The sequence below is a fragment of the Macaca mulatta genome, chromosome 15 (assembly GCF_049350105.2).
Source record: "Macaca mulatta isolate MMU2019108-1 chromosome 15, T2T-MMU8v2.0, whole genome shotgun sequence".
NCBI lineage: Eukaryota > Metazoa > Chordata > Mammalia > Primates > Cercopithecidae > Macaca > Macaca mulatta.
Window position 1 is genome coordinate 89,516,736 of NC_133420.1, and position 25,807 is coordinate 89,542,542.

Consider the following 25,807-nt stretch of genomic DNA (forward strand, 5'->3'; position numbering starts at 1 on the left):
ATCGTTTCACATTACATTTTAATTTGTAAGTTCATCAGGAAGAACAGTGTACCCTAGCATATAAAGGATTACTTGTCATGACTCAGTAGGCTAACAAAGCTTTTGTTGAAAAGGGAAGTCTAATGAAAAGAAAGATTCTACTTCTCCTAGTCCAATTATTAGCTCAGATATTTCATGCAAGAGAGAAATTGGAAATTTTTCTCACTGCACTATGTAATATGCTTACTTAAAAACCTTGGTAAAAAAAAGAAATATACTAATGCACATCTCCTATAATGGGGAAAATAATTTGAGAATAAAAAATACGCACAGAATCAAAAACAAACAGCTTTACTTTTCTAAATAAATTTTAAGAATTACTATTGCATGGGAGAAAAGTTTCAACATTAGTCTCTTTTTTTTTATTTTCAAGGAGTGGAAATCACTGATAATCTTGGAAGAATTTAAACAAGATAATTAAACATACATATTAAGGCATAATAATAAATTCCATGATGATTTGGTTACTTTCATGTATTTAGATTATATGACTTCATAATTTGGGCTTATCTATCCAGATATGTTAAACCAAATATAAAATAAGTCAGTCAACATGTATTTATAAAGTACTGGAAGAATAGCAATAGACAAATTCCGAGGAAGCAGATCTATCCAATCACAAAACAGTAAGATGACCTTTTGTTTCGTGGGTTTCCTGGGTATTCAAAATACCATGCTGATTTCAAATTTCGACAACTTGTTATACACTGGAGTTTTATTATAATAACTCTGAGGACTTGACAGAATGTTATAATTAAGGAGGTCCCACATCAACCTTTTATTTCCTTCTTTTATCTTCCACATAAATAACTCGGAGTTATCTATACTCATTGCGGTAATTTTTCCCCAGGGACGGCATGGTTAAGTCAAAGGATTACTGGGCAGGGAGTTCAAAGCTGACAGAGTCCAGTTTTATGTTTCTTAATTTATTACAACCTAGGGTTTCCTCATGTGTTAAATGTTTAGAAAATATTCTTTCCATTTTCCTCAGTTAATCAGTTGGTGTAACATACCTCAATTAGTCTATGATTCTCAATAATCATTTAAAGATGCAAATGTGTTTGTTCCTCCAATCGATAGACTGTCAGTCAGTGAACATTCATGGCAATAGACATTGTGATTAGTAACTTTAAGGGGTTAGGAATTCTTAGAAAATCTTAATCTCATCGGCATTTTAAATTATAATTTTAATTAGGACTTAAAGATACCTGTAAGACAGTATATCTTAGGACATCCAGGGAGTGTTTACTGAGATACTTACCATGTTCATGCATACATATACACACTGTGTTGAGATAATTGTAGGATATTATGAAAATTCCTGGAAAAGAAAACCAAGTAACCACCAGGAGTCAAAGAATACTTCTGAAGAAAGGCATCAAAATTGAGTCCAAAGTCCGGGTGCGGTGTCTCACGCCCGTAATCCCAGCACTTTGGGAGGCCAAGGTGGGTGGATCACAAGGTCAGGAGATGGAGACCATCCTGGCTAACAGTGAAACCCTGTCTCTACTAAAAATACAAAAAATTAGCTGGGTGTGGTGGTGGGTGCGTGATGGTTAGTCCCAGCTACTCGGGAGGCTGAGGCAGAAGAATGGTGTGAACCCAGGAGACGGAGCTTGCAGTGAGCCGAGATCGTGCCACTGCACTCCAGCCTGGACGACAGAGCGAGACTCCATCTCAAAAAATAAAATAATAATAATAATAAAAAGAAAATTGAATCCAGGCAAAAAATGTTAGTCAAAAGATAATAGAGGGAAGATGAGTCTTAGCAAAAGGGGTTGTGTAAAAACCTACTGAATTGAGAGAGAATAGTCTTTTTGAGAAATTTGTAAAGTTCATTAAGGCTAAACTCCAAAAGTTTCAGTATAATTCGGGGAAAGGAAACAAACACTTGTGGAGCGCCTACTGTATTTCAGTGTGCTTGGTGCTTCAGACTTGCTGTGTTACATGCTTTCATGTGCCTCCAAATAGCCACACCTGACACTTCAATTAGGCAACTGTACATTATTGGTCAATTAGATCTTACTGATTTGATTAAATTTGACTAGATTTTCTTCTTCCAATGTCACCTTTGTCTTTCTTTTTTTCCCATTACATAGCATTTAGCTTGAGCATTTTTGCATATTTTTATAGAATGTTTATGCATTCTTACATACTATAAAACTAAATTACTGAAATTTATTTTTAGAACAGTGTTAAATGTACAAAATACTGAGTTTATAGCAAGGAGTTCCCTCTTCCCATTGTCAGTTAAACCCATTGTTAACATCTTTAGTTTGATAAATTTGTTGCACCTGATGAACCACTGTTGATGCATTATAATTAACTGAATTCCATAGCTTATATCTGGGCTCATTCTTGGTCTTGTACATTCTATGGGTTTTGACTAATACCTAATGTCCACCATGAAAGCAACACACAGAATAGTTTCACTTCCCTGAAAACCCCCTGTGCTCCTCCTATTTGTTCCTCCCTCTCCGCCCTCCTGGCCAACCCCTGGCCATCACTGATCTTCATGCTGTATAGCTTTGTTTATTTCAGAAAGTCATACACTTGGAATATACAGTGCACAGATTTTCTAAGCTGGCCTCTTTCACTCAGTCATTTGTTACTCAGGTTCCTCCATGCTTTTTCTTGGCTTGATAGTTCATATCATTTTATCAGTGAATACTATTCCACTACATGGATGTATCAGAGTTTGTTTATAAACTCCTCTTTTCATGGATAGTTTAGTTGCTTCCAGTTTGTGAGAATTGTGAATAAAGCTGCTCTAAATATTAAGGCACAGGTTCTTGTCAGGACTTACATTTTCTAATCATTCTGGTAAATAACTAGGTGCGTGATGGTTAAATCATATCATTTCACTTTGTAAGAAACCACCAAACTGTCTTCCAAACCGACGGCGCCATTCGTGCATTATCATACCAGCAGTTAATAAGAGTCCTTGTTATTCCGTGTTTGCTAACATTTGGTGGTAACTCTTTGTTACCAATGATAGATGATCAGCATCTTTTCATATGCATATTTGTCATCTATATATCTTCTTTGGTGAGATGTCTATTCAGATGCTTTGCCCATTTGAAAATTGGGTATTTTTTTTAAATGGCCTTTATTTTTTATTTTTAAAATTTCAACTTTTATTTTAAATACAGGGGCACATATGCAGATTTGTTACATGGGTATATTGCACTCAGGTAGTAAGCATAGTGCCCAGTGGTAGTTTTTTAAAGCATGCTCCTCTCCCTCACTACCCCTCTTGGAATCTGCAGTGTCTATTGTTCCCATGTTTATGTCGATGTGTGTTCAATGTTTAGCTTCCACTTATAAGTGAGAATACGCAATATTTGACTTTCTGGTCCTGTGTTAGCTCAGGATTATGGCCTCTGGCTCCATCCATACCGCTCCAAAGAGCATGACTTCCTTCCTTTTTATGGCTGCATATTATTCCATGGTGTATATGTACTTCTTTTAAAAAGAAATCCAATCCACTGATGGACACCTAGGCTGATTCCATGTCTTTGCTATGATGAATGACACAATGATGAACATATAAGTGTATGTGTCTTTTTGGCATAATGACCTATTTTCCTTTGGGTATACACCCAGTAATGGGATTGTTGGGTTGAATGGTAACTCTGTTTTAAGTTTTTTGAGAAACCTCCAAACTGCTTTCTCCACGTGGCTGAACTAATTTACAGACTAATTTACATAACTGGTAAGACTGTGGAAAAAAGGCAGTACTTATACCCTGTTGGTAGGAATGTAAATTGGTGTTCTCTTTGCTCCATAGTCTTACCAGCTGTTGTTTATTGACTTTTTAATAATAGCCCTTCTGACTAGTGTAAGATAGTATCTTACTGTGGTTTTGATTTGCATTTCTCTGATGATTAATGATGTTGACCATTTTTTAAATATATTTCTTGGTTGCCTGTTTGTCTTTTGCGAAAAGTCTGTTCATGTGTTTTGCCCATTTTTAAAATAAAGTTATTTGGTTTTTGCTTGTTGCATTTGTTTAAGTTTCTTATACATGCTGGATATGAGACCTTTGTTGGATGCAGAGGTTGTGAATATTTTCTCCCATTCTGTATGTTGTCTGTTTATTCTGTTGACAGTTTCTTTTGCTGTGCAGAAGCTGTTTAGTTTATTAGGTCCCACTTACCAGTTTTTGTTTTTGTTGTAATCGCTTTCAGAACTTATCCAAAATTTTTTCGTCAAGGTCAATGTCTGGGAGGGTATTTCCTAGATTTTCTTCTAAGATTTTTATAATTTGAGGTCTTACATTTAAATCGTTAATACATCTTGAGTTAATTTTTGTATATGGTGAAAGGCAAGGCCCTAATTTTATTCTTTTGCATAGGGGTAGCAGTATCATTTATTGAATAGGGAGTACTTTCCCCATTGCTTTTTTTTTTGTCAGTCTTATCGAAGATCACTTGGCTGTAGGTGGGAGGCTTTGAGTTTTCTATTCCATTCCACTGGTCTGTGTCTCTGTTTTTGTACCAGTATCATGCTGTTTTGGTTTCTGTAGCCTTATAGTATAGTTTGAAGTTGGGTAGTGTGATGCCCTGGCTTTGTTCTTTTTGCTTAGGATTGCTTTGACTATTGGGGTTCTTTACGGTTTCATATAAATTTTAGAATTTTTATTCTAATTTTGTGGAGAATGACATTGGTAGTTTGATAGGAATAACTCTGTACTCCCATATTTTGTGCCGTAGCCTGGAGGCACCAGAACGTGGCCTAGGTCAGGTTCCAGCTGTGTTAGGGGATATGATGTAATTCTGGGTCACCAGGAATGTGTGAACATAGAGCACTCAGGCTGGGTTGCAAAGGCTACACTGTGTACCTCTTCCTGCAGAGTGGCTACGTGTAGGCCCTAGGAGGGGCAGACAGGCAGCATGGGAGGGGCAGACACACAGCAGGGCTTACAAAACAGACATGCCCTAGTCATGGGGAAGCCAATCCTGCCCTATCCTGACTTGGAGTTCAGCTAAGGACAATGACTCTTGGAATCGGGGAGTTCTAGGGGATGGGCATCTATGGCTACTCTCTGCTGGAGCTGCCCAACACACAAACATTTCTGTGCTACACACCACCTGAAGGCCTGTCTTTGCATTTTCCCCAGGTAGATTCCCCTTCCAGATCATGCATTCATGGAGGACACAGCTTACCCTGTAGCTAGGATCCTAGGACTCCACAGAGAGAGTGAGTTATCCCTTCGTTCCCACACTCACCCCTTTCCCAGGAGTCATTCAGGGCTGGGAACTAGCCCTAGCATTCCCTTATGCTGTGCAGGGTTTCCAACTTCCTTCCTCTTCAGGCTTGCCTTCAGTGTCGCCTCTCCATCCATCTCAGCTTTTTGTTTCCAAAGATCTGCCCATATTATGGTGGTTTAGTCAATAACTGGATCTCTCTCAATGGGAGTGGCACTTCCTTGCTGCGTCTCTTCAGCCATCTTGTTTCCCCTCTCTACCATTGCCTTTCTTGAGGAATCACAGCTAGTGCTATTCTTGGAATATCCTCTTTGTCCAAGCTTTTCTAGCATTTTCCTTCTGCTATTCAGATGGCATTATAGACAGTGTCTCGTGTATAAACCCATGTGGGGTAATCGTGTTGAAGAGTATGATGTTTTCATCTGATGGTACTCTAATTCTCTTTACAGAAATTTACAATTTATGCATTTTACTGATTATAATGCATTTTTTTTAAAAAGCCATTGAAACCTTCTTTAATATTAGTATAGAATATCAGCATGTTTCCAGAGTTATTTATTTATTTAACTTTTTTGTTTTTGTTGTTGAGATAGAGTCTCAGTCTGTTGCTCCCACCACAGTGCAGCGATATGATCATGGCTCACTGAAACCTTGACCTCCTGGGTCAAACAATTCTCCCATCTCCGGCTCCTGAGTAGCTGGGACTACAGGCATGTGCCACCATAACTGGCTAAATTTTGTGTTTTCTTCTGTAAAGGCAGGATTTTTTCATGTTGTCCAGGCTGGTCTCAAACTCCTGGGCTCAAGTGATCCACCTACCTTGGCCTCCCAAATTGCTGAGATTACAAGCATTAGCCACCACACCCAGCTGGAATTATATATTTATCTTAAATGTTGAATTTGTTTTTGACAGCTAAACATTTAGGGGTCTGTGTGTGTGTGCGCGCGCACGTGCACGTGTATGTGCATATTTTTATTTCTGTTAGGGATGCTTTAGAGGAAAGTGGTACCAGATATTTATGAGATATTTTTCTCTTCCAAAATAAGTATCGTGGACTTAGAATTTTTTTAAAAGGTATTTCGATCACTTCATTTTATTGAAGAAGATCTGAGGATCAGAGGTAGGAGTGTTTCTAGTTTTTTACTTTCCAATGTTCTTATTATAATACATGTTAGCCATAACAATTAGCATATCTGTTTCAAAATGTGAAGTTGTACATGGCAAGCTATGTGTTTATAAAATAACTCTTCAGTGGTACCCAGACTGTTCTCACATGGATGTTCAATTTAAAAGGTGTTTTTAGTGAATGACTAGAAAATTGATCCCCTGAATTTATGCCTTTCAACCCAGAGGATAGGAGAAAGTATGTACTGACTGGAAAATGTGTGTGTAAAATTAGCTGGCTATTATCTAGTTAACGAATGGGCTTTGCTGTCTGGTGTGCTATGAAGTGGAAGTGAGCAGTTGTGGAAAGAGAATATAAATGGTGCTTTATGAGGCTATATTGATCTTCCTTTTGTTTTCAATTTAAGGTTTTGAAAAAAAGTAATTTTAAAGAAAAGGAAAAGTTTAGTAAAAGTCACTATCTTCATTTTAACATGTAATGGCTGATTAGGTTGTTAAACTAGCTTGTTTCTTTTTTTCTTGTTAGAAGGGAGTATTTTGGATTCAACACATGCAAAAGACCAACAAATAATAAATTACACTATGAATCATGTGGTTTATTTTTTCTTGCATGCATTCAATAGATGTTTTCTCAGTGACTGTTGTGTGCCAGGCATTATGCTAGATGCTAGATGAGAAAAATAAAAAAGCAAAGTTTATTGTGGCTGGGAGCTCATAAGTATAATGGAAGACATAGACCAGTAAATCAACAATTGCAGGAAAGGGTTTTGGCACACGAGTTCATGAGATATAAGAGCAATTAGGAACATATAGCTAAGACAAGGATAAAGATGGAAAGCGGGATGGTATGAACTGAGTACTGAAAGAATTTGCCTAAGTAGGGTTTTAGACAGGAGGAGAAACAGGAAGAGGGTATTCCAAGAACAAGGAATAGAATCTAAACATTCAAAAATGAAAGAGAACATACATATTCAGTGGACAGCAAGTGGTTTAGTTTTCCTCCAGCAGAACTTGGGTATAGCTAAATGTGATGTAAGGCTGCTGAGCAAAGTAGGAGCCACTCACTTTGTAAATCCCTTACCAGAAAGTACTTATATTAACCTAGGTGATGAGAAGCTCTTTAAGAACTTTAGCGGGAGTGACATAAAAAAAATCTTGGTTTTTTTGTTTGTTCGTTTGTTTGTTTTTGAGACAGTCTTGCTCTGTCACCCAGGCTGGAGGCAGTGGCCTGATCTCAGCTCACTGCAAGCTCTGCCTCCCAGGTTCACGCCATTCTCCTGCCTCAGCCTCCTGAGTAGTTGGGACTACAGGTGCCCGCCACCATGCCCAGCTAATATATATATATATATAATATATATATTATATATTATATATATTATATATAATATATATATTATATATTATATATATTATATATAATATATATAATATAATGTATATAATATATAACAAAATGTTATATAATATATATTATATATTATAAAATACTATATAATATATATTTTATATATATATATAAAGTATTAGAGATGGGATTTCACCGTGTTAGCCAGGATGGTCTCAGTCTGCTGACCTCATGATCTGCCTGCCTCCACCTCCCAAAGTGCTGGGATTACAGGCCTGAGCTACCACAACCAGTCAAGAATTTGCTTTTTAGTAGTCTCCCTATAATAGAATGAAAGGGAGATTGGATGAAGATAAAATTAAAGGTGAGGAGATCAATTAGAAATTCTAGCCTCTGAATGCTGCATGAATCTTCTATCTACTACCCTTCTCTCCAAAGGAAAGTTTAGGTGTAAAATCCTAGAAATACAGAAGTGAATTAATTATTTGATTGTAATTCTAATTATTTTATTCTATGATGAGGGAAATGAGGTCAAACAGGTTAAATAACTTGCCCAAAGCTAGAGAGATTCTGACTAAACCAGAATTTAGGACCCTGATCTCCTCCTTCTCAAAACCCATAGATAAAAATTCACAAGGAACCAGCCCTTCAGTTTCAGAGAAATAGTTTAACTCAAGTATTAATGGTGATATGTCTATGTTAGAAGTACAATAAAGCAAGTGACCTTCATGGATAAAATTCTCTGTGGTTGGCCGGGCGCGGTGGCTCAAGCCTGTAATCCCAGCACTTTGGGAGGCCGAGATGGGCGGATCACGAGGTCAGGAGATCGAGACCATCCTGGCTAACACGGTGAAACCCCTTCTCTACTAAAAAATACAAAAAACTAGCCGGGCGAGGTGATGGGCGCCTGTAGTCCCAGCTACTCGGGAGGCTGAGGAAGGAGAATGGCGTGAACCCGGGAGGCGGAGCTTGCAGTGAGCTGAGATCCGGCCACTGCAGTCCAGCCTGGGCGACAGAGCCAGACTCCGTCTCAAAAAAAAAAAAAAAAAAAAAAAAAAAAAAAAAAAAAAAAAAAAAAAAAAATTCTCTGTGGTTAAAATTAAAAAGACAGAGGAAAATGGGAGGGATTCAATTACTAATGTAATTAGTTGATGATCTTGTGGGGTGACAGATACATAAATGCCTGTTACGGACTGATTATAATGGAGCATTCGACTCTCCAAACTGGTGCTCAAGTTTAACTCTCAGAAATAATGAGGGACTTACTTCCTTCATCTTGCCTCCTTTTCAGGTGCTAATGCTGCATTTCGATAATAATGTACAAACCTAGGATAATGTCAGTGCTGCCATTACTCCACATTCATTCCATTATTACTTTGTTTTCTGTTGCTGTAGCTTATGATTGTTTTGAAGATCAGGCATTTATGAGGTACTATCATGAATGAAACAGCAAAAGAATATAACGATTAACCCTTCTAGAGACTGCCAGGTTTACAATATGTGAAAACAGAGACAAAAGAAATATGTTAAGGCTATGACACACTGTATTGCTTAGCATTTACTTAGAATCTTTTTAAAAAAAGAACTCCCTGAAGGCTTCTATGTGAATGCCTATATCACATTTAAAAGTATAATGGATCCTTCAAACTAAAGAGCTCAATGCCTGATGAATAGAACTAGTAGGCTAATATATAGAAAGAATGTATTACAGGTACAGGTATTTATTCAGGCTGGTGGCCTTAGCTGGCTGTTGAACTTGGTAGTATTCACTATGAGATTAATCAGACAACTACAATTCCCAGTAAGGACAAGTGATTTCTTAAAGAACATAGGTTAATACATGATGGAACCTGGTGCTTGAACCCTAGGACCCTGAGCCCAAATCATCACCCTATCCACTGTGTTAAAAGGAATTTGCACTTTCACCAGTGCACTATTGTTTAGGTAGTAAAATACATCTTAAAATATGTGTGTAAATCTGTATCAATATTCTCCGAGTCCCCAAAATTCTAAATGTAGGAAATTTGAGTTTTAGGTAGAAAGTCCTCTAGGAAGGTAAAAATGAAAGTCAAACTCCAAGTGTTTTAATGATCTTGAAGAGCCATATAGCACATGACGATTCAGCATTTCTAACTATGGGGAACACTGTGACCTGGAAGTCTTGATTCCCGATATCCTTAGCATTGTCAGTATAACTCATTTTGAGCACTGTGACTTGAACCAGGCAGACCTTAGTGCAAAGACAGAGTAGATATCCACTTACCTGCGTGAGTCCAGCCTATTTTTCATGTTGGTAGAATAGGAGAATTAGCACTTCACTCCTCTGGAATAAAACATTGACATTGCCCATACAGGCAATACAATATTATGGTGGAAAAATAATTTAAAGATGCAGAATAAAGAAAATCACACTCAGAGATAACCATTAAGGACGGTGGTTATCTTTTTTTTTCCCTAAGATTTCTGTGGGTAGACTATACCAAAAGGGACTTGCACCTGTCTGTTCACAGTTTATAAAAAGAATTGGTTGTTAGAATGTTCCAGGCAGCCTGGTATCAGTCTTGCTTCAGCAGCATAAATTGGCAGTCATGACAGCATTGTACAAGTCAAGCCTTGTACAATGCTTTCTTTATTTTTTAAAATACGAATTTGCTAAACTCTCACTTGGAGATCATGGTACAATAAGGCTTAGGCTGTTTCATTCTAATATAGCAGCGTATGTACCTTATAGTAAGGGAATGGAGCAGAGGATGGAATACTCTTTATTCTTTATGTCTTATGAGATATTCTATAATACCTCTCTTAGAGAATTAAGGAAGATTATCTTTTGATCCTCCAAATGAGAAAGGAAAAGTTTTAATTAGATGTCATCACTGTCAATCATCATGTATATATTAGAGAGAAGCAGGAGACTTCAAGAGTGAAGCAGTTACCACATTGTATTCACATATTATAACTGTGGGAAAAACATTTTTCTCCCTGGGCTTCCTAAGAGGATGGAGAACTCTGCTGAAAAACCCTTGTGAGGCACATATCCTTCTTTATTCTGAGTGTTTTATGCTGGTTTATGAAAAGAAACTATTCATTTGGGGGGATGAGGAGGGAAAGGAGGTTGACAGTAAAGGGAACTCTTGATTTTCTTGTGTTAATATAGTTTAGCACAATGAGATCTTTTTATACCCTTATCTCTTCATCTAAAACTGTAAAATTCACTTAATATTCATATGCCATTACATTATCTTTAAAAACATGGTTTACAAATAAAAGCACAATATTTCCTATGTGCTATGGGAGTAATATAGTTTGTCTATTCTATGATAAGGCATTTAGTTTATTTCCTTTTTTAGAAAGAAAGGGACTAACATAAATAGTACTGAAATAGATGATCAGAATACATCAATGTTTGTCAGCATATATGAATATATCCTTTTGAGAGTTTCCTAGAAGTGAAATAACTGAGTAAAAGGGAGCAAATATTTTTAAGACTTTGATGCATGCTTGTAAAGTGCTTTTCAATTATAGTGCCACCAGCAGTGAGTGAAGATGGCAGTTTTATCACACCTGCTCATTACTATCAAAACAACATGAAAGACTTTCTATATGAAAAAAAGATAATATTTACTTTATATAGGCAGATATCCTCAGAGACAGATATATACTAAGCTGTTCTCAGTAACTAAAGTATTTGTGATAGACTCTCTTCAGGTCAGTAGATTGCTTTAGAAGGCATTTGCAGAGCAGGAAAGGGAAGCTTGTGTCCACTGATGGACAACCCTTTGAAACCTAGGAATGTCAAGAGACCTTCAGTTATAAGAGCCCATGAGAGATAAATGTTAAATGTAAAATGCAAGAACTGAGGATAAAATTTACCCCTGTCACATATTTGTGTAAAGCTACACTCTAACTGGAAATTATCAGTCGTATTAGTTTACTAGAACTGCCATAGAAAAGAACCACACCCTGGGTAACTTAAAGAACAGAAATGTATGTTTTCATGATTTTGGAGGCTAAAAGTTCAAGACCAAGTTGTCAGCAAAGTTAATTTCTTCTAAGAGTCTTTCTCCTTGTCTTGTAGATGGCCGTCTTCTCTTTGTGTCTTCATGTGGTCTGTCTTCTGTGTCTCTCACTGTGTTTTAACCTCCTCTTCTTTAAGGACACCAGTCACATTGGATTAGGGCTCAAACTAATGGCATTATTGACCTTTTAAAATACCCTATCTCTAAATACACTTATATTCTAAGGTACTAGGGGTTAGGATTTCAACATAGGAATTTTATGAGACACAATTTAGCTCATAACACCAATATGTTGAAATATCTAGTGTCTTATTAAAATGTAATGCTAATAAACAATGATGCTTACCTCTTTATTCACTAGTTATTATGGCATCATTACTGTCTTTAATATGTTTCACACTTATTCTGAATTTATTTTGAAGTCATTCTGTTTACAACACATCTGGTTTTCAGTAAGCAGATACAAAGACATTAGATTTAATAATAATTTTATTTGATCTCTTAGATTCAGTTTACACACTGTATAGAGTATCTTTCTTTGGAATACAGAATGTCTATTGAAACATCACACATCAGTAGGGAGATATATGCTCTTGAAATTAGGTTGTATGTCAGTAGGGAAATTAAAATGAAGTTAAAAGTTCCTCCAGGATAGATTGAAAAAGGAAGTCATTTCAAAGGCTTAAGGTTTAAATAAGGTGATGTGGAATAACTCTGCTGCCTATCCTTATGATCTCCCAACAGCTTTATGACAGGCAAAAAATGATACAACTGAGAGAAAGTCTTCCACGATAAGCTCAACTTCTTATGCTTATAAACTTGTCATGTGTGACATGGTTGGTTCCATTACAGTAACAGATGGATACACTGAATTTTGACTACAAATGACATAGAATAATTATATACTTTACGATATGAATTAGGTTTGGAAATATGTTTTTTAAATGCAGCTTATATATACATACACTTACTTATGAGTGTTAACTATGAGATACCTTTAAAGAAATAGACAGATAAGAAATGATATAAAACATTGACTTTATGTGTATCTCTGGAAATTATATAGATAGATAGTCAAATTTATTGGATACTAGTAGTTAATAAAGATAAAAAAACATAATCTTGAGCAATTTTACAACATTCAGAATTGGCATAAAGTACATAAATCATTGTGATGATCATTTAATTTGTTTTGGAGTAAAATAGTGATTCTGCTGTGGTGAAGTAATAATTGTTGACTTCCATCTGCCTTTGTAAGAATACCTCTTATTTTAGTTAAAACATAAGAAAGATTTGTAGGTCTAATGATATTGCATTACTATGCATATTTGACCATTTCCGAGTAGGCTCTAAAGTACAATAACTGTAAAATAACAACAAAAACAAAAATCCCCACACCTCCCACCTTTCCTCTTCTCATTTCATCAATATACTGCTTTAGCTCTAGAAATATATCTGTAATTAATGAATTGTTTTATGGAATTAATTTTTTCTCCAGATTTTTGACCTTTGCGTGAATACACTTAGAAACAATCAACAAACAAACATGGCCCATTTTTTATGTTGTCAACCCCACTAAACCAATATTAAGTAAACATTCATATTTTACAGATTAAGTACTCTGAGCATTATGATAGGAATGAGACATTTGAAAACAAGCACAATGAGAATAGTGGAAAATTTCAATTTGGATTACATTAAACGGTGACAGTAATACTGTGTTCAAGGATTAGTTTTAGTTCAAGTCACTGAACATATTGCATCTTTATATAAGTAATACCAATACAAATGTATCTTAGTTTCGCTTGTGGTAGTTCAGTTGTTATTTTTGTGTAAATTTTTAAAAAGTAAGATTAAACCACCGTATTTTTCTTAAAAATGACTTTGGTTGTTACTTGTTGAATTATAATGTAATATAAAATTTCTCTCACGCCAGTGAGAATGGCAATCATTAAAAATTCAGGAAACAACAGATGCTGAAAAGTATTTGGAGAATTAAGAATGCTTTTACACTGTTGGTGCAAGTGTAAACTAGTTCAACCATTGTGAAAGACAGTGTGGAAATTCCTCAAGGATCTAGAACTAAAAATATCATTTGACCCAGCAATTCCATTACTAGATGTATACTCAAAATCATTCTACTATAAAGGCACATGCACACGTATGTTTATTGCAGCACTGTTCCAAATAGCAAAGACTTGGAACCAACCCAAAAGCCCATCAATGTTAGACTGGATAAAGAAAATGTGGCACATATACACCATGGAATACTATGCAGCCATGAAAAGAATGAGTTCATGTCCCTTGCAGGAACATGGATGAAGCTGGAAACCATCATTCTCAGAAAACTAACACAGGAACAGAAAACCAGACACCACATGTTCTCACTCGTAAGTGGGAGTTGAACAATGAGAACATTGTTCTCACAGGGAGAGGAACATCACACACCGGGGGCTGTTGGGGGGTGGAGGGCTAGGGGAGGGGTAGTATTAGGAGAAATACATAATGTAGATGACAGGTTGATGGGTGTAGCAAACCACCATGACACATGTGTACCTATGTAACAAACCTGCAAGTTCTGCACATGTGTGTAAAAGGACTTCTGGTTAAAGCATAGTTTACAAAACATATTGTCCACCCTGTAAGCTTGACACCACCAGTGTATAAAAGGTCTTCTGGTTAAAATGTAGTTTACAAAATATATTGTCCACCCTATAAGCTTGACTTTCAGAACTTTTCTTATTAAGCTCATAGTTGTTTTATTTTTCTTTTCTTTGTTGTTGTTATTTTGTTCATTTTCTCTTTTTGTTTTCTGAAGTCTTATTTCCTCCTAACATTAGCCTATATTAAAGTTAAATTAAACCAATCTTAAATAGTAAATATCACTCCTTTCCTTCTTTCTGTAACTTATTCCCATCCTAGGGTGTATGTGCCTATCAGAAAAATCAGAACATGTAACCTTAATCCGATTATAATGCCCAGGCTATTCCTAATGAGTAGAGAGATGTGCATGTTACAAACTGAAGTTTGTCTGTTTACTTTTTTTTTTTTTTTTTTTTGAGACAGTCTCACTCAGTCGCCCGGGCTGGAGTGCAGTGGCATGATCTTGGCTCACTACCTCCCGGGTTCATGCCATTCTCCTGCCTCAACCTCCTGAGTAGCTGGGACTACAGGTGCCCGCCACTACGCCTGGCTAATTTTTTTGTGTTTTTAGTAGAGACAGGGTTTCACCATGTTGGCCAGGATGGTCTCGATCTCCTGACTTTGTGATCTGCCTGTCTCAGCCTCCCAAAGTGCTGGGATTACAGGCGTGAGCCACCACGGCCGGCCTGTCTTCTCTTTAAGCTCAACCCTGATTACATTAGCACCATGTTTCTCTGTGATAAATTCATCATAGCCTGGCAGCAATGCTGACTATTCAGAGGTTTAAGCAATACCTTGACCTCATACTTTTATTTTCATGGCTACTAGACAACTGGATTCTTATTTGACCTGTGGAAAACTTTGTTTCCTTGTCATTTAAGGAGATTTTCTGTTTCTGTAGTCATGCCAGACTACATGTAAGCATAGAACATAAAATTATAGCTATTAGGATGGATTTAAAATGCCTCATTTCATCCCTGCCAAAAAAAAAAAGTACCGCCATGTTTACTTTGATTACTCTGATGCAAAATTCATGAATAAAGTTTATCATCCATACTTGTGTTTCTCAATTATTTTGAACATAATAGAAGAAATGAAACACAAACTAAGGTTTTGACACTGGCAGGTGGTAAAGTAGAAATATCAGTTATGAATAAGACATAAGTATATTTAAAATATCAAAATTATTTAATATTTTTCAAATGTTTATAGTTTTACTAGCTAATATTTATTAATCACTTACTATGGCCCCAAAACTGTTCTAAGCAATTTATTTGTAATGACTCGTTTAATCTTTACAACCACTCCATTGTAAAAATTCAAGTCTCAGAGTGGGTACATAAATAGTTTACAGTCTGGGCTGACTAGCTATCCAAGGAACCAAGATTCAAATAAAATCTAGGAGGTGTGGAAAAGACTAGTTCTGGCCATCAAATAAAGAAGTTGACCTAAGGGGGGGTTATATATGTATAAAACCACGCACGTAAATGTATTTTAAGCAACAATATCCTGTTGCTAAATAGTATATGATCTAAGTGATGGTGTATGTGTGGATGCACTTGTATTTTGCGCTGTTTCGGCGATAGCTTAGGGAGCATTCTGGAACATACAGTGACCTGATTTCCTTCCATCACCCAGTAGCTCCACAGGCATCTTCATATAAAAATAACAACCCCTTAAATCATAAGTCTGAATCCAGTTTACTTGATGATCCAGTTACGTTTCTTCTGGAACTAAAATTCTTTGAGTTGGAGAATATTAAATATGGAAGAAAATTGCTTATACTTCTACTTTTTAATGGGTGTTATTTTTCATTCATGGTAAAATTTTTACCCCAAAATAGTGGTAGAGATCACAAGATAGATTTTTTTTTTTCTGATCTTTTTCTTACATCTGGAAATTTTAGGCAGCTAGAATGCCAGAACATATGAACAAAGTTAGTGGTTTTTTCCTTCTACATTTAATTGAAATTCTTATAATTAGATTTATCACATTTGCAATGTGAGTTCTCAGATTTAGATAATCTGTGCCTTTAGGTAGGTGAGTTTCTGAACATATTTATAAATGTGGCAGTGCATCTAATAGAATAATAAGCTAGAAATAATAGAAATTTGGGGCTTTAGTTCAGCAATTCTGTTTTCTGTTTTGATATTTAAACTACTGAAGTTCATTGAACATATTTAAATCTATTATCTATGCCTTCATTCTAGATTCATTGCCTGAAAGTTTTTGAAACATTATTGCTATAAAAGTGTATCTGTGTTAGCTTAAATTAGTGCTTCACTGCCACTTTGTGATGAACAATCATTATAATGCTTTTATTATAAAATCTATTTAACCTGATTCTTCATCTTTCTGATTTAAATCTAATAATTCATGTAGCATTTTTGAAAAGTGATAAGTTTGATTTTTTGCATAAAATGGATATCTCTATACTTTCTTTCTATAATTCTTTCCAGGAAAGTTTATTTTAAGACGTAAAGGAACAGAAGTCCTTTGGGTTCAAATTGTGAAGTATTACAGAATATTTGCCTTCTGTCTTTTTTGTCTTAATGAGCTTTAATTAAAAAAGAAAAAAGATAAGACTTTTTACAATTAATGGAAAGATACACAATATGAGCAATGATTGAGTTTTAAAACTTGTTCTTATTTAATTTTATATATTGGTATTTCTCAATATATGTATTTACTAAATCTATTGATAGAAATATTCTTTCTTTTATATTAGGTTTCTGTCCTGAGACCACAGCAGAATGTGCCTTGGACAAAGGTGAGTATATTTAAAATAGATTTCAAACTTTCTCCATAAATAAAGTATAAAAATATTATGACAATTATATTACTGTTGCATGCTTAGAAATATGGTATTATAGTTCATGTTTATATCATGGGACATGCACTTTTTGTCTGGTAATATGTAATAGTGAGAAAATATCAGAATTAGAACTCTGGTTATTAAGTATATACCATTGCCTGCATACAGAAAGCCTTAATCCATACAATCTATATTAAAAGAACTGTTAACACTAATGCCCTTGCAAGTTAAATAATGGAACTATTCAAAGGTTGATGGAAGATGTTTAACATGTCTTTAGTGACTCTGATGATGAAATTATTGAAATGGGACATATGTAAGTTAGATTATCAGACACGAACTACCTAAAAATATTTAGGTTTTGGGGGAGCAAATAGATAAATACATTTAGAATTAAAACCAATTTAAAAAGAGGAAGGAATTAGGAAAATAAACACATTAACAGCTCAGTAAACAGTATATAAATGTACTACATGAAAGATAGGGGGAATAGTTCAAGGTTAATACAGGATGCCTGTTATTTCAAACTGGAATGCTATCATGAAAAAAGATGTTATTAAAGATGATTAAAAAGATCATGAACTATAACTGAATTCTAAGAGAGAGTTGCAAGAAAATGTATAAGATGAATAAACGTTACATAGAGGAAAACCTGGGAGTACTGAGTAAGGGAACTAAGATTCCTGAGGACAATGGTGAAGGAGGATGACAACTGATGAAATAAATATCACATACAGGAGCTATTAATTATCAGGCCTTCTCTAAAGAGAAATTAACAAGAGAAAAATTGCTTGAACTAACACATAAAGAATCTATGGGCTGGGGGTGGTGGCTCACGCCTGTAATCCCAGCACTTTGGGTGGCCGAGGCGCTGTCACATGGTCAGGAGACAGCGACCATACTGGCTAACACGGTGAAACCCCGTCTCTACTACAAATACAAAAAATTAGCCGGGTATTCTGGTGGGTGCCTGTAGTCCCAGCTACTCGGGAGGCTGAGACAGGAGAATGGAGTGAACCCGGGAGGTGGAACTTGCAGTGAACCAACATCGTGCCACTGCACTCCAGCCTGGGCAACAGAGTCAGACTCTGTCTCTAAATAAATAAATAAATAAATAAATAAATAAATAAATAAATAAAAATTTATGTAAGCTTCAGGATTAGGTAGTGGGAGAAGGTTAGTTATCATTTTTCTAGAGATATTTAAATATTGAATAGATTCACAATGTTTGACCATGGTTCCTCTAAAACTTCTCTAGATCAGCTATCCTATTCAAGGTTCTTCCAACCCCACACATGACTTGATGAGTCATTGTTCTTTATTTTTCCCTGTATTAGAGTAATTTTATATTGAAGTAAAAGTTGGGCATCATTGGTTTGTGGTTATAAGAAAAATGTAGGTATATATATTATCATTAGTGATTGATACCTGTTCTATATCATGCAAACGTAATGCTTTGGGAAATACAGTTATATGTACATATTCATATTTTTAGTTTGGCCCAAAACATACTGTATGTCTTCTGCAGTCTTACTCATATGAGAAAAGGAAGCATCCTATAAATGCTTATGTCAATAATTTTCTGAGATAATAAAATGGAAAACTCTCCCAGCTATTTTCTTGCCACTATTTTTCATGTAATTTTTTGGTCATTTTCCATGTCTGTAAAGAGACTAATGTGACTTTAGAATATCCAAAGAAAATAAGCCAGCTGACGTGCACTGCCAGACAGGGAATGAATGGCTCCAGGCACAAATCTCTGTTGTGTCAAGGCTTTGGCATGACATTTGGCAGAGACTAAATCAAACATACACAATGCAAATAATCTCAGTTTCCCATGGATGTGCAGCTTCAACCTCGAGCCTGCTGTTAGTCATTACTACTCTTTTCTCCTGATATTCCAGAGAATGGCATTTCTGATAATGCATTGAAAACTAGAACATTTCCTAGGTGTTCTTACACTTTGAGGCAATTGGGGGGATCATGACTTTGAAATTGGACCTTCCTGGGTTTGAAGGATGAGTCTGTCACTTACTAGCTGTGAAATCCTGGAGAAGCTACCTAAGATATAAAATGAATTATCACAGGGGTTGTGGAGGCATTAAAATGATACAATTAGTCTAAAGCATTTCCTATATCTGTTATATAATAAACATCTAATAAATATTATTTTACTTTTTTCCACTTCTGTAATTAGTTGGATTTTGTTTTAAACTTCTTAATAATCCTCTCCTTTATCCTATTAATAGAAGAGGAATGACTCTAATATACATTTGTAACTTTTGAGTTATGTAAGCACATGTGATATTATTTGTCTTTATCTTTTTAGGTGGGCACTCTTGTTTGAAGTGGGGCAATGGTTTTTAAGAGTTATATGTAATACATAAAGGGTCTTCATGTTGCACAAGAACGTTTTGAATGCATTTGATTTAATTTTAGGTTTCGTTAGTATCATCAAAGATGGAACACCACATTATAAAATGTAGATGGATTGGAAAAAATTATACCTCCATAGCATGCCCGTAATATTTTAGTTCAAATGTTTGTTTCAACTCTCATTAATAAATAAATATGTGTCATATAGCATTAGGTGCTAAGAGTACAAAGAAGAAACAGATATATTCTTTGCCTTCATGGGAGTTATAATCTTAGATGGGAAGAGACATGTAAATACATTATTTTTAACACAATATGATAATATGCTACAATGGAGAGGTGCTCATGGGATGGGGGTTGTGCAAATATAAAATAAATTTTAATCAATCTGGCTTCTTGGAGGGGTTGACACCTCATGTATTTTAAAAAATGATGAGGAATTGGCCAGATATCAGTCTTACATAGAGGCATGATGGTGAGCGGTTGTCAAGAATGCATAATATTTAAATGTGATTGTATCTATTTAAAAATATATAATTTTCAATTCATTCTGTGATATGATAAAAGGAATTAAAGTTCTTAGGGGGTTAATAAACTTGTTAATGCAATTTATCTAAAAAGAGGAAGGGCAGTGAGATAAGGAATCTGTTGTCTGAAGTCAAAACAATGATAGTAGCCGTAAGTGTACAGATTGGAAGTTGGGGAGCTGAGCCCTCCTACTTTGTTCTTGAAGGTAATGTAGATTATAATTAGGTTATTTTTACAGAGCTAAGATTTATGAATGATGTGTTTATCATATTGTTACTTATAACATTATAATGGGAAACAATAAGGAAGCTTTTATAAATTTTGATAAAACATGGGATATTTTACTGTTACTAAAATTATAATTTTGAAGATTTTAAAAAGAAGACTGTGTTCTTAAAAACAGGACAAATTATGAATTAACAATATAATACCATACCCCTTTTAATACATATATTTATGTAAAACAGATACATATGGGTATTCAGTTATATGCTTGATGTGCTTTTGTTAGGGGACAGGGTTCCAGGAAAATGCTTAGGAAAAGACTTAAAAGAAACACACCCATCATTATTAACAGTGATTATCTCTATGTCATGTATATATATGTGTGTGCTTTCTATTTTTTCTTGAAACTTTGATGTGTTTTACATTTTGTATGATTAATTCATTGAATAACCTCTAACACAGCTCCCATAATGTTTGCCTGATGATGCGCATACCTTTGTGTAATCCCCTCTCCTTGAGTTGGGGCAGAACCTTTGACTTGCTGCTAACCAATTGACTATGGCAAAGGTAAAGGATGTCACTCCTGTGAATATGTCATGTTATAATACAAAGGTGATGGAATGACAATCCCATAGGTATGTTATGTTATATAAGACCACATGTTGTTAGTAGATACATTCCTGCTCTCCTGCTGACCATGAAGAAGTAACCCACCATATTGTAAGATGGTCTGTTGTGAGGGCCACAGGCAAGAAACTGGCTGCCTCTAAGAGATCAGAGTGGTCCCTAGATGTTGAGAGTGGCCTTCAGTCAACCACCAGCAAGAGGTCAAGGCCCATAATCCTACAGATATAAGGAAATAAATTCTGGCAATAATGTGAGTGAACTTGGAAGTGGATATATTACCAGCTATGACTCCAGATAAGAATCTAGTCTTAGCTGACACTTTGACTATAGCCTTGCAAAGGTCCCAGCTAAGCTGTTTCTGGACCTAACCACAGACACTGTAAGATAATAAATGTATATTGTTTTATGCTACTAAATTTGTGGTAATTGTTGTGCAAAAGAAGAAACTAATTGCTTTGGACAGAATTGTGTTCCTTTAAAATTCACATTTTGAATCTCTAATTCCCAATGTGACTATATTTGAAAACAGGATTTTGAAGATGTAATTAAGGTTAAGCAAGGTCATAAAGGTGGGGTCCTAATTTGATAGAACTGGTGGCTGTATAAGAAGAGGAAGAGATCTTTCTCTCTTTCCATCTCTGTGTATACACAAAGGAGAGATCATGTGAACACACAGCAAGATGGCAACCACCAACAAGCCAAGAGAAGAGCTACAGAATAAAGTCTACCTTGTTGTCACCTTGGTATTGAACTTCTCAGTCTCCAGAAATATGAGAAATAAATTTTATTTGTTTAAGCCACTTGGTCTATGGTATTTTGTTATGGCAACCCAAGCTGATTAAGACAAACTTTGACATCAAGAAATAGGGTGCTGCTATGAATAACACCTAAAAAAATGTGGAAGTGTCTTTGCATCTTGATAACAAAGGTTATAAGAGTTCTGAGGTGCATGATAGAAATATGTGAGGTTCTGATAAAGTCTTATATAAAAGTGAGGATCATGTCAGTGGAAACTGAAAGAGAATCCTTGTTATAAGACATCAAAGAACTTGGCTGAATTGTGTTCTAGTGTTTTGTGGAACTTATGAGTAATAAAATTAGATGTTTAGCTGAGGAGGTTTCTAAGCAAAGTGTTGAAAGAGTGGCTTAGTCCCTCTTGATTGCTACAGTAAAATGTCAGAGGAGAGAGAGGAATTGAATAATAAATTGTTAAGCAAAAAGAAAAGGAACCAAACTTAAAGATTTGGAAAATTTGCAGTCTGTTTATATTGCCAAAAAGAGAAAGCCTACTGTGAAGAGAACACCAAGAGTGTGGCTAGACTGTCACTTCAAAAAGAGCTTTTGGGATTATACCAGCTGAAATCCTGTCAGTTTTTACTGAAGAGACAAAGATGGGACAAAATGAAGAAAGGCTGTTGGACTTCTTGGACTTGACAGGACAATAGGGCTTTTTGGCTGCAAACATTCACTATTCTTCCAAGAGGGAAGTTATCAAGCCTTCTGCTTCAGTTTCAACATGTCAGACAACCTCTGTTCAGAGCCTCGAGGGCAGGACTGCCCTGGAATGATGTGTAAGGGTGGGGTTTCCTACAGCCTTGGAATTTGGACCCTGGCCTACAGCTATGGAGGTGGTGCTGCCACACTTGATCTTGGACTTTCTATCCTCCAGAATTATGAGAAAATAAATTTATGTTTAAGTCATTCAGTCTTTGGTATTTTGTTAGGGCAGCCGGAGCAGACCAATATCCCAAAGCGATGAATATAGAAATATTATGTTTTTCAAACATGAAAGATCAAAATAAAGAGGAAGGGGTGGAGCATGGAATAATTCCCAGATTTTGATGTAGGCAATTGGAAGTAATTCCTTTCAGTTTATGTAGAAATACAGAGATGGGGGAAAAAAGCCAATTTGGTGGAATGATAATGAATAGTTTTTTTTAAATTTCATTGAAATTTTTATTGAGATAATTTTACATTCACGTGCAGTTATTAAACGTAAAAGAGTCTGTACACTTTGCCAAGTTTTTCCCAATGGCAACATTTTGCAAAACTATAGTACAATATCACAACCAGCATATCGAAATTGAGATAAACCCCCAAAATTGTTCAGGTTTACCCCATGCCCATTGTAATCATTTTTGTCTTTATTACGTTCTATAAAATGCTATTACCTTGTAAGTTTAAGTATCCTACCCCACAGTCAAGATACTCAATAGTTCCAACACTACAAGGATTTGAAAGGTTGGCTTTTTATAACTACACCCACCTCCCTGCATTTTCCCACCCCAACCCTCTTCTTAAACAACACTTTCTAGAAACACTACTCTGTCTTCCATTTCTAAAATGTTATTTTTAAAATGATATATAAATGGAATCATACCTTTTGGGATTGGCTTTTCTGCTTAGCCTAATTTTTGGAGATTCACCCAAGTTGTTGCGTGTATCAGTTTGTTCATTTTTATTTTTGAGTGGCATTCCATTGTATGTATGTGCTACAGTTTAACTTTTTATCTGTTGAAAGACATCTGGGCTGATTCCAGTTTTTGTCTGTTATACTAATGTATAAACATTTGTATACATGTTTTAATATGAATATGTCTTCATTTCTCTGGAATAAATGCCCAAGACTGCAGTTGCTAGATTGTATGGTAGTTACATGTTTAGTCTTATAAGAAACTGCCCAACTGTTTTTCAGTGTAGCTGTACCATTTTATATTCCTAGCAGTAATGCATGAGTTATCTCATTTCTCTGTATCCCTGTCAGCATTTGGTGTTGTTGATGTTTCTTATTTTAGCCATTCTGATAGGTATATACTGATATCTCATTGTATTAATATTTTTAATTTGCATTTCTCTAATGGCTATTGATGTTGAATGTCTTTTCATGTGGTTACTTGCCATCTATCTATCTTCTTCAGTGAAATCTTCATGTAGTTTATCTATTTTCTAATCAGATTATTTGTAAACTACTGAGTTTTGAGTACTCATATGAACAGTGCTTGAATATATATATGAATATATATACATGTATATATGAGAATATATATGTATGTATATATAGGAAACTACTGAGTTTTGAGTACTCATATGAACACTGCTTGAATATATATGTATATATGTGTATATATGTATCTATGTATGTGTATATATATAGTGTGTGTGTATGTGTATATATATGTGATAGCTGAGTAGAAATGATGGCGAAGAAGAGATCTCTCAAAGTCCAGACAGACAATCAGGAGGCTGTACATATAAGTGCAAAGTCCTGAGAAGCAATAAAGGATAGAAATAAAGGTTATGAACGTGTGACAGTTAAGAAGGTATTGGAGCAGATCTTGGAGGGCAAAAATATCAAGCTCTTGTGTCTCCTTGAAATTCAGAATAATGTTTTACCCTCAAAAATTTTACTGTATGTAAATAAATGCTTTTCTATTTTCTGAACTTTGTCTTATATAAAACACTAAGGTTTTCTCACCTACCATACACCTTAAATACTACCAACATTTGAGTGGTTTCGGTAAGACACATGAATATTTTCAATAACAACAACAAAAAAAACTAAATGTATTTTTGGTATGTTGCATAGACCCAGGGAGACAGGAAAAGCTTGCTGAGGCTACAATCTAGAACTCAGATCACACACAGAAATAGGGTAGCGATATCCACTTTGTAACGAGATCCTTCTCAAGACACTATGAGAAACTTCAGAGGGAAAATACATTATCTACAATGTCTAGTGGTGGACAACCTTGGCAATCTAGTTAAGCAGGCAAGCTGGAAGTTTAACATGAGCAAAATGTACAACACCAGGTTAGAGGAGAAGGAAAGAAAGATGTATTTGAAATTATAGAAAGAATAGAGTATATTTGTTTATAGAGGAGATCCAGTGGCAAAGTAACAATTTATTATTTCAGACAGACCCCTGGGTGCAGTGGCTCATGCCTATAATCCCCGCCCTTTGGGAGCCCGAGGCAGGGGAATCACGAGGTCAGGAGTTTGAGACTAGCCTGGCCAACATGGTGAAACCCCGTCTCTACTAAAAATACAAAAATTTAGCTGGGCATAGTGGTGGGCACCTGTAATCTCAGCTACTTGGGAGGCTGAGGCAAGAGAATTGCTTTAATCTGGGAGATGGAGTTTGCAGTGAGCCGAGATCACATCGCTGCACTTCAGCCTGGGTAAAAGAGTGAGACTCCATCTCCAAAAAAAAAAAAAAAAAAAAAAGACAGACCTTGACTATTTGAAGATGTTTGTGTCATTTTCTGAATTTTATATTACAGACTAAGTGTATACTCAAAATTTAAAACTAATGAGGCACTGGTGCGAACCAAACAGAGGTCCACTCAATGGAGCAGGGACTGGGAGGCTCCTCGGGTGTACTAGCATTAACACTTTAATTACTGGGTTATGGGGACTCCTGGAGGAGAGACCAAGACTACAAGAGCACTGGGGGATGGGGTTTGTGTCAGTCAGTGCCAGTTTACCAATGGTATATAAGTAGTTTAATATTTTAATAACCAATATAACCATTACCAGTACAGACTGACTGAACACAGGCTAGACCATATGTGTATTACTATAGGATCTCAGGGGTGTCAGGCTAGGAATACATTGACTGTGAAAAAGGAGCTAGGGACCCGCTTGCTCAAAGATAGAAATTAAGGAATAGGTTATTTTTGAAAATTATTTTACTATAGGGATCATCCAAATTGGTTTGCTAAAAAGTCAGAAATCCTGAGGGTATAAAATGATATGACTTTTTTTTCTTTAAACACCACGTTCCATTCTCTGACAACATTCCTTTCTTACTGGGTAACATACTTGCTACCTTAATCATATTTGACAATTCTATAGCTT

General features: G+C 35.6%; 1 long non-coding RNA gene across 2 annotated transcripts in view; it reads left to right on the forward strand.

Annotated features, from left to right (window-relative positions):
* LOC144334859 (uncharacterized) overlaps positions 1 to 25,807 on the forward strand; it is a 1,627,235-nt gene that overhangs the window by 846,120 nt on the left and 755,308 nt on the right. For both annotated transcript variants that reach the window (XR_013405115.1, XR_013405114.1), the window contains exon 5: positions 17,108 to 17,149. This is a non-coding gene — a long non-coding RNA (uncharacterized LOC144334859). The remainder of the gene's footprint in view (positions 1 to 17,107; positions 17,150 to 25,807) is intronic.